At 40.1% G+C, this 8,514-nt stretch overlaps 1 long non-coding RNA gene across 1 annotated transcript; it reads right to left on the bottom strand.

The window, feature by feature from the left end:
- Positions 1-4,870: 4,870 nt before the first annotated feature.
- Positions 4,871-8,434, bottom strand: LOC136428007 (uncharacterized). The gene is made up of 2 exons (XR_010754560.1): positions 7,998-8,434; positions 4,871-5,301 (listed from the first exon to the last, which is right to left on the bottom strand). It is a non-coding gene; the product is annotated as an uncharacterized lncRNA (long non-coding RNA).
- Positions 8,435-8,514: the final 80 nt, after the last annotated feature.

The following is an 8,514-nucleotide window of genomic DNA, read 5'->3' as shown; positions in this document are numbered from 1 at the left end:
CCCGGTAAGGTCAATGATTCGCCCCTTTGCGCTAGCTTGTAACGTTAAATGAATGTACCCTCTGGTGGCCAAACTTCACTGACAAACTTTCTCCCTATTATCATCATGAGCTTGCGTTAGTCTGGTACTTGTGACTATTATGTGCCGGGAATGTTTATCTATCGCACGCCTTGGAAGGAAGTTCAACCATGATAAATGGTCGGCCGTTGCGAAAATTTGGAATCCCATGCTGTTGATTTTCGTGATTGAATCTGTAAGAAAATATATTTTCATGTCGTTCATGTTTTTGGGACGGACGCCGGGACGGGGTGAATTTTTTCTATCATTTTCGTCCCGTTAGTAATGCAAATCGAATCGTGTTGCACAAGAGGCAAAACACTAAAAACGTGGGTCTTGTGGAGTGTTTTGGAGCGGGAAAATGCCGGATATTAGCGGTGCCGAACAGTGTACATCGTCGCGCGCGGGTGACGCTCCGTCAAAACAAATCCGCTGGTGGTCTAGCGCGGCCACCGAAAATAGGCAGAAACACACAGGAGGACTTAGCACCTTCGTTTATGAGGGCAATTGTGAAAATCTTTTGTTACAAATTGTTCGAACATTGAAACATTTGGATAGATGGTTTGAAACTGTTCTAAATAAAGAGATTTTTGTGTAGTTACGTTCGAAATGTTTCCAACGTATGTGAAATAAGTTCAAACATGTTATAAGTTTCAATTCTAATTGTTTGAACACTTTAGAACTATTGTGACTTAGACATTCTTTTAATCAAAATAGTTCAAACATATTACAAATATTATATTAAAACCCTCTCGGTGACTTTGAATTGACTCAAATATGTTGTTTTTGGTCATTTCCTTCGTCTCCTGTCAAATCTTCATATGTATACTATGGAAAACTTCATTCTTCCCTGGGGTTGATCTTTTTTAATTCAATTTTGAACTGGGTTGATTATGCGCAAGAGTGTAATTTTCAGCGGATATTTTTCGACTGGTTTACATGGAAATGGCACGGGATATCCCATTCTTGCAAGGGGAGGATTATTTAATTATTTCTTTCAATTTTGAGCTGGAATGATTATGAAAAAGTCCATTTTTTAGCAGAAGTGTATTTGTTAATCAATTAGTGGATATGGTTGTGGACTGGTCCATATTGTGTTGAGGTGCTACTGGAAGACTCAATTTTGGACTGGGGTGATTCATTTTTTTAGTGCAAGTATTTTAGAATGGTCCATTGTTATTTTGGGAGAGTCCATTTTTTGCATGGCGAGGAGTATGGCTAAACATGCTGTATTTGCTCGCAAATGTTGCCTTTCTAGTCTTTTTTTTGTTTTCTTGCTGATTTTTTTTTGCTTTGGGTTGGGTGTGACCATTTTTACTGGAGGGATGTTTTTTCACTAATGTGTGGGTGTGATAGATGGAAGTTATTAATGTGGTGGTGTTGTGACCTTGCCGTTGGCACAAATGGACACAAGGCCCACTGTACTAAAGGACGAGCAAGGTCCACTGAGCATCATGTTGTTGTGGTCTTGTCGAAAAGTAAGGGACAAGATCCCCAACGATAGAGGGTTAATATAGATTTGTTATTTAATGTGATGTTGGATTAGAAAGTGTTGGAATCAATAATATTAGGGTTGAGTTTTTGTCCCTAATGTTGGTTTCCCATATTTTTCCTAGTTTTGGGTAAGGTGTGAGTATGACCATTTTGACCGGAGGGGTGGTTTTTGCCACTAATTTTAGGTGTAAGAGATGAATGTTATTAGTGTGGTGGTGTTGTGACCTTGCCGTTGGCACAAATGGACACAAGGCCCACTGTACTAAAGGACGAGCAAGGTCCACTGAGCATCATGTTGTTGTGGTCTTGTCGAAAAGTAAGGGACGACAAGATACCCAACGATAGAGGGTTAATAAAGATTTGTTATTTAATGTGATGTTGGATTAGAAAGTGTTGGAATCGATAATATTGGGGTTGGTTTTTGTCGCTAATGTTGGTTCCCTATATTTTTCTTAGTTTTGGGTTGGGTGTGACCATTTTGACCGGAGGGGTAGTTTTTGCCACTAATGTTAGGTGTAAGAGATGAATGTTATTACTGTGGTGGTGTTGTGACCTTGCCGTTGGCACAAATGGACACAAGGCCCACTGTACTAAAGGACGAGCACGGTCCACTGAGCATCATGTTGTTGTGGTCTTGTCGAAAAGTAAGGGACAGGATCCCCAACGATAGAGGGTTAATATAGATTTGTTATTTAATGTGATGTTGGATTAGAAATTGTTGGAATCAATAATATTAGGGTTGGTTTTTGTCGCTAATGTTGGTTTCCCATATTTTTCCTAGTTTTGGGTAAGGTGTGAGTATGACCATTTTGACCGGAGGGGTGGTTTTTGCCACTAATGTTAGGTGTAAGAGATGAATGTTATTACTGTGGTGGTGTTGTGACCTTGCCGTTGGCACAAATGGACACAAGGCCCACTGTACTAAAGGACGAGCAAGGTCCACTGAGCATCATGTTGTTGTGGTCTTGTCGAAAAGTAAGGGACGACAAGATCCCCAACGATAGAGGGTTAATAAAGATTTGTTATTTAATGTGATGTTGTATCAGAAAGTGTTGTAATCAATAATATTAGGGTTGGTTTTTGTCGCTAATGTTGGTTTCCCATATTTTTCCTAGTTTTGGGTTAGGTGTGAGTATGACCATTTTGACCGGAGGGGTGGTTTTTGCCACTCATTTTATGTGTAAGAGATGAATGTTATTAGTGTGGTGGTGTTGTGACCTTGCCGTTGGCACAAATGGACACAAGGCCCACTGTACTAAAGGACGAGCAAGGTCCACTGAGCATCATGTTGTTGTGGTCTTATCGAAAAGTAAGGGACGACAAGATCCCCAACGATAGAGGGTTAATATAGATTTGTTATTTAATGTGATGTTGTATTAGAGAGTGTTGTAATCAATAATATTAGGGTTGGTTTTTGTCGCTAATGTTGGTTTCCCATATTTTTCCTAGTTTTGGGTTAGGTGTGAGTATGACCATTTTGACCGGAGGGGTGGTTTTTGCCACTCATTTTATGTGTAAGAGATGAATGTTATTACTGTGGTGGTGTTGTGACCTTGCCGTTGGCACAAATGGACACAAGGCCCACTGTACTAAAGGACGAGCAAGGTCCACTGAGCATCATGTTGTTGTGGTCTTGTCGAAAAGTAAGGGACAAGATCCCCAACGATAGAGGGTTAATATAGATTTGTTATTTAATGTGATGTTGTATTAGAAAGTGTTGGAATCAATAATATTAGGGTTGGTTTTAGTCGCTAATGTTGGTTCCCTATATTTTTCTTAGTTTTGGGTTGGGTGTGACCATTTTGACCGGAGGGGTAGTTTTTGCCACTAATGTTAGGTGTAAGAGATGAATGTTATTACTGTGGTGGTGTTGTGACCTTGCCGTTGGCACAAATGGACACAAGGCCCACTGTACTAAAGGACGAGCAAGGTCCACTGAGCATCATGTTGTTGTGGTCTTGTCGAAAAGTAAGGGACAAGATCCCCAACGATAGAGGGTTAATATAGATTTGTTATTTAATGTGATGTTGTATTAGAAAGTGTTGGAATCAATAATATTAGGGTTGGTTTTAGTCGCTAATGTTGGTTCCCTATATTTTTCTTAGTTTTGGGTTGGGTGTGACCATTTTGACCGGAGGGGTAGTTTTTGCCACTAATGTTAGGTGTAAGAGATGAATGTTATTACTGTGGTGGTGTTGTGACCTTGCCGTTGGCACAAATGGACACAAGGCCCACTGTACTAAAGGACGAGCAAGGTCCACTGAGCATCATGTTGTTGTGGTCTTGTCGAAAAGTAAGGGACAAGATCCCCAACGATAGAGGGTTAATATATATATATAGATTTTTTATCTAATGTGATGTTGTATTAGAAAGTGTTGGAATCAATAATATTAGGGTTGGTTTTAGTCGCTAATGTTGGTTCCCTATATTTTTCCTACTTTCGGGTTAGGTGTGACCATTTTGACCGGAGGGGTGGTTTTTGCCACTCATTTTATGTGTAAGAGATGAATGTTATTAGTGTGGTGGTGTTGTGACCTTGCCGTTGGCACAAATGGACACAAGGCCCACTGTACTAAAGGACGAGCAAGGTCCACTGAGCATCATGTTGTTGTGATCTTGTCGAAAAGTAAGGGACGACAAGATCCCCAACGATAGAGGGTTAATAAAGATTTGTTATTTAATGTGATGTTAAATTAGAAAGTGTAGGAGACGTGATCTTAAAGAACATGGCAGTTGTGGTCTTGTCAGAGATGTAGGGACGACAGCCACAAAAACCATGAATGATTAGTTTGTTTAATGGTGAGATGGCCAATTAGCTTTTGGAATGAAATTAAGTCAATTTTGAAATGGTAAATACTTAAGACCCTTTCCTTCTTACAATAAAGAATGGCCGATGTATAAATACGGTTTCTTTTAGATGCCGATTTGAAGAGGACCACATCAAGGATAAAGAAATGACACAGAGACAACGATACCCGCATACTTACCAAGGGAGACGTAAACGTTATAACACTGACTGATTGTGACTTCATAATGTTGGCTTACCAGGACCCTTATTAATTACTGAATGTCTCTATTGCTCTCTTGACCTTAACTTCCTAGTTTTACAAATCTCTCGTCTCCTGTCTTACTCTGCTCACACAGCATTGATTACTTTATCTCTTCGCTGCAGTTCACTTAAACAAATGAATAACCGTCAAAGAATTATAGCACAACAATGGCAGACTAATTCTAAAGTAACCGTTCCAAGTTTGGTAAGGAGTTGCACTGTAACTTCTTGGACGTAAGTGACGGAGTGAAATGTTACTGCAGCTTGCAGTTGCATACACATTTGTATTGGGTTTCTACCATTCGTACATCCGGTTTGATTTGAACTGTCGTCGACGAGGTTAATCACCTGTATTTTCTTTCATAACGTTATACATGCAAAATCAGCTTCTAAAAGTTGCACACTAAAATAAACAACAAAATAGACAATACGTATTCGTTTGAATCAAATAAAGTGGACAACATGTGCACGCCAGTGTGTGGATTCTCTAAATCGTGTCAGGTAATGTCTGGTTGTAACAGCACAATCATTGTAACACGGCTCTGATGCTGGTCCGGCAGTGGAAGGTCTCCGGCGACCTCCCCTGCTGCGGTGAGAGTCCGTGTGGGAAACGGCCAGATTGTTTCAGGCCTGGATTGTTCCTCCCTAGTGCACGTGGATACCGGGTGCCCCGGATGACCTTGTAGTCCGGTATAGGTGACCTGTGCAGGGATCGAGAAAAAACATACAGAAACATATCAACCTGAATGCTCTCTTCTTTGGTTCTTGTCGTCTCTGAAGACGGTAGACAGCTTCGGTCGATTTAACCTCTTGAATTATTAACTAATGAATTAGACTATTCCAAAATCATGATTGCCTTTTTTTCTCAAAGTAGTTGGCGGTGGCGTGTTAGTCATGTAGTTGCTAGGTCCTACAGCCACAGGGAAACAAAATTTAGAATGTATGTGACACTGATAAGCTGTTTGACATATTTCTTAGTACCTGCGAATATGGCGTGTTATACTTACTTCAAGGTTTTGGAGTTCGATTAAAAAAACAGGGCTCGAAATTCGCATTTTAGTACAGGTAAAATTGTACTAATTTTATCTTTAGCTAGGAAAACAACATTTGGAGTTAAATATGCGCGAAACTGATAAGCAATTTTACAATTTTGGGTCCCCAGGAATTTGACCTCTTATCCTGTAACTAAGGTGAGTATACAGGTAGAGTGGGTAAATACCCTGGGAGCCTTTTTTTTAATTTTTTCGATATTGACCTTGAAAGTGATTTTATTGAGGTTTTTCTGACCAAAAACGTACATTTTGGCCTCCTGTGCTCTGGAAATACATCCAAATGATCTGAAATTTGCTATGGTGGTACATTGAACAAATATTTAAATAATCCCATTCGCACTTTTGGCATACAATACTTCGGAATACGATTTTAGAGGGTGTTTTGGGAAGAAGATCGGCTATTTTCCTCATATGGGGTCACTGACCTATAGGTCACATCTTTATTCATCTGGCCGGGTGGACTTATTCGGTCAGCCAATGAGAGAGCGCAGATATATCAAGCTCAACCTGATTGGTTGAAATAGTCAATTTAATTAGGGACACAACTAGTACTCTGACAGGTGCAGACACAACTTCACTACTCCCTGGCTCACATCCTTGTGTTGTAAGTTATTGTTGTGTCCTACTGAAGTTATGTAAGTGCAATTGAGAAGGTTCAAAACTTTTCTGGTGGTATTTTTCTACACACACGGTGTTTTTCTTATTTTAACACTGCATGGAAACAAAGATTTCTACAAGTTTGCAAGCTTGGACACTATGGTAAGACCTGACATTTCCTCGCTATGTACACGAATTTTCTACCCCTCTGTCACCAAGATTGGACACTAGTGCGCACAATAGTGCACACAAAGTATCCAACGTATCCCACCTTAGGAAACATCCCGTGTCGGGACGTTGACAATAACATTAACATTAACAATAGAGAGTTGTGAAGTGCGTGAAAATTTACGTTGAGCAAAGAGGCCCTTGCTTTGAGTAGTTGTTTAAAGTTTTTGGCTAAAAATGACGTAAACCTATCAGTAAGAATTTTCAACCTCCTTGCGTTAACCCCTGTTACATGGCTACACTATCGGGCCGCGGGGAAGTCTTGAATATCGGCGCTGATCGATAGCGTAGTAAACAAAATGTGTGGCGTAGCGTTGTACTAAAACAATTATAGCATATGAATATGGGTGCCTGGAAGAGCCCATCCATGCATAGGGTTTCAAATTGGGAGAGATCCATTTCTGACTGGTCTTCAATTTAATTATTCATTCAAATACCAACATATTGCAGACATACAACAAACGTTAGCCTCTATGCCACAGTCGCTTTTTGCGTGGGGAGGGAAATGGGCGAAACATGTTGCATTTGCTCCCGCAAATGTTGCCTTTCTAGTTTTTTATGGTTTTTACACGTGGACAAATGCGACGTATCATTTTTCTACATTTTTAATTTATCTTCAGCTAATTCTACATTTGTCGGGGGTTGAGGTTTTCAAACGTGGACAAATGAGATGTACTGGAATTAGTTTTGGAATTTTTACGTTTGTCAGGCGTAAAATTTTAATACGTGGATGATACATGCGACGTATTATGTTTTCTAACTACACAACTAATTTTATTATTAATTTGTCGGGGGGGGGGTGCACATTTTCATACTTGACAAAAAGATGGACTAGAATTGCATTTCTACGATTTTCGGGCATTTGATTTATGGTTTTCATACGTGGACGATGGAACGTACTGTTTTTTGTACATTTGTACTTTTTCTCCGGTTAATGCTACATTTGTCGGGGGTGAGATGTACTGGAATTAGTTTTGGAATTTCTACATCTGTCAGGCGTATGATTTTCATACGTGGACGAGTGCGACGTATTATTCTTTTCTACCTTGGTAGTTTTTCTACTGTAACAGTCTACCTTTGTCGGGGATGTAGATTTTGAAACGTGTACAAATAAGTTGTATTGGAATTAGTTCTTATACGTGGACATGCCACATACTAGAATTAGTTCTGGAATTTCAACGTTTGTATGGCACATGATTTTGAAACGTGGATGAATGCGACGTATTTCTAAATTCTAGGCTGCTAAGTTAAGATACCATGAACTAACTTGAAGGTAGTCTCCGTTACTCCGACTCTACCAAAAACGAATTGCTCATTTTTCATCAAACCTAAAAAGTTTCATTAACACTTTTAACAGCCATTCTGAATATCAAACATACGTCGAGATGGTTTCGAAAATGGCTACTTGCCGAAATCTCTACCTTGCCAGGAAAGGTATCTGAAATGACCACGAAAGCGTAACGTTAACATAAAAACTAAAAAGGCCTACCTGCACAAAAACAGAAACAGACGCCTCTTACCTTGGTTCTGTACAGATCGGCTCTGGTGTTATTTGTCCTTCCAGTCTCAGAATCTATATTTCCATAGTCGAGTCCTGTCTGCGGAACGTGCAAAAACTTGTCCTGCCTTGGAGATTAATGAACAAACGTCTGGTGTTGCTTTTTTCAAACAGTCCATATTCTTCAGTCTCTTCTGGCCGTGCTTCCCCGTTGTTGTTTCCACTGCTGACATGGGGGTGATACATCCCTTCTTGCTCACCATGTTGTCACAACTTTCGATTAGAGGTTAGAAATCTCCATATTATCGCTAGAAATGAGTTGTTTTCTAACACAAGAAATGCCCTTTGTTCTCATACGTCTAGACACTGTGGCCACGGTACTAGACTGTGACGCCAACCAGACGAGTACCCTGTAACTGATACTCCCATGGGTGCATCCATGTTGCTGTGCCTGGAGAAGTCATTAAGCCTCGGAAACAGGGCTTAAAATTGATACCCAGTCAAAGTTCCCATCACAATGGCACCATCCCAACTTAGCT

The sequence above is a fragment of the Branchiostoma lanceolatum genome, chromosome 2, assembly GCF_035083965.1.
Source record: "Branchiostoma lanceolatum isolate klBraLanc5 chromosome 2, klBraLanc5.hap2, whole genome shotgun sequence".
NCBI classification, from domain to species: Eukaryota; Metazoa; Chordata; class Leptocardii; order Amphioxiformes; family Branchiostomatidae; genus Branchiostoma; species Branchiostoma lanceolatum.
This window is presented reverse-complemented; position numbering and strand designations above follow the sequence as displayed.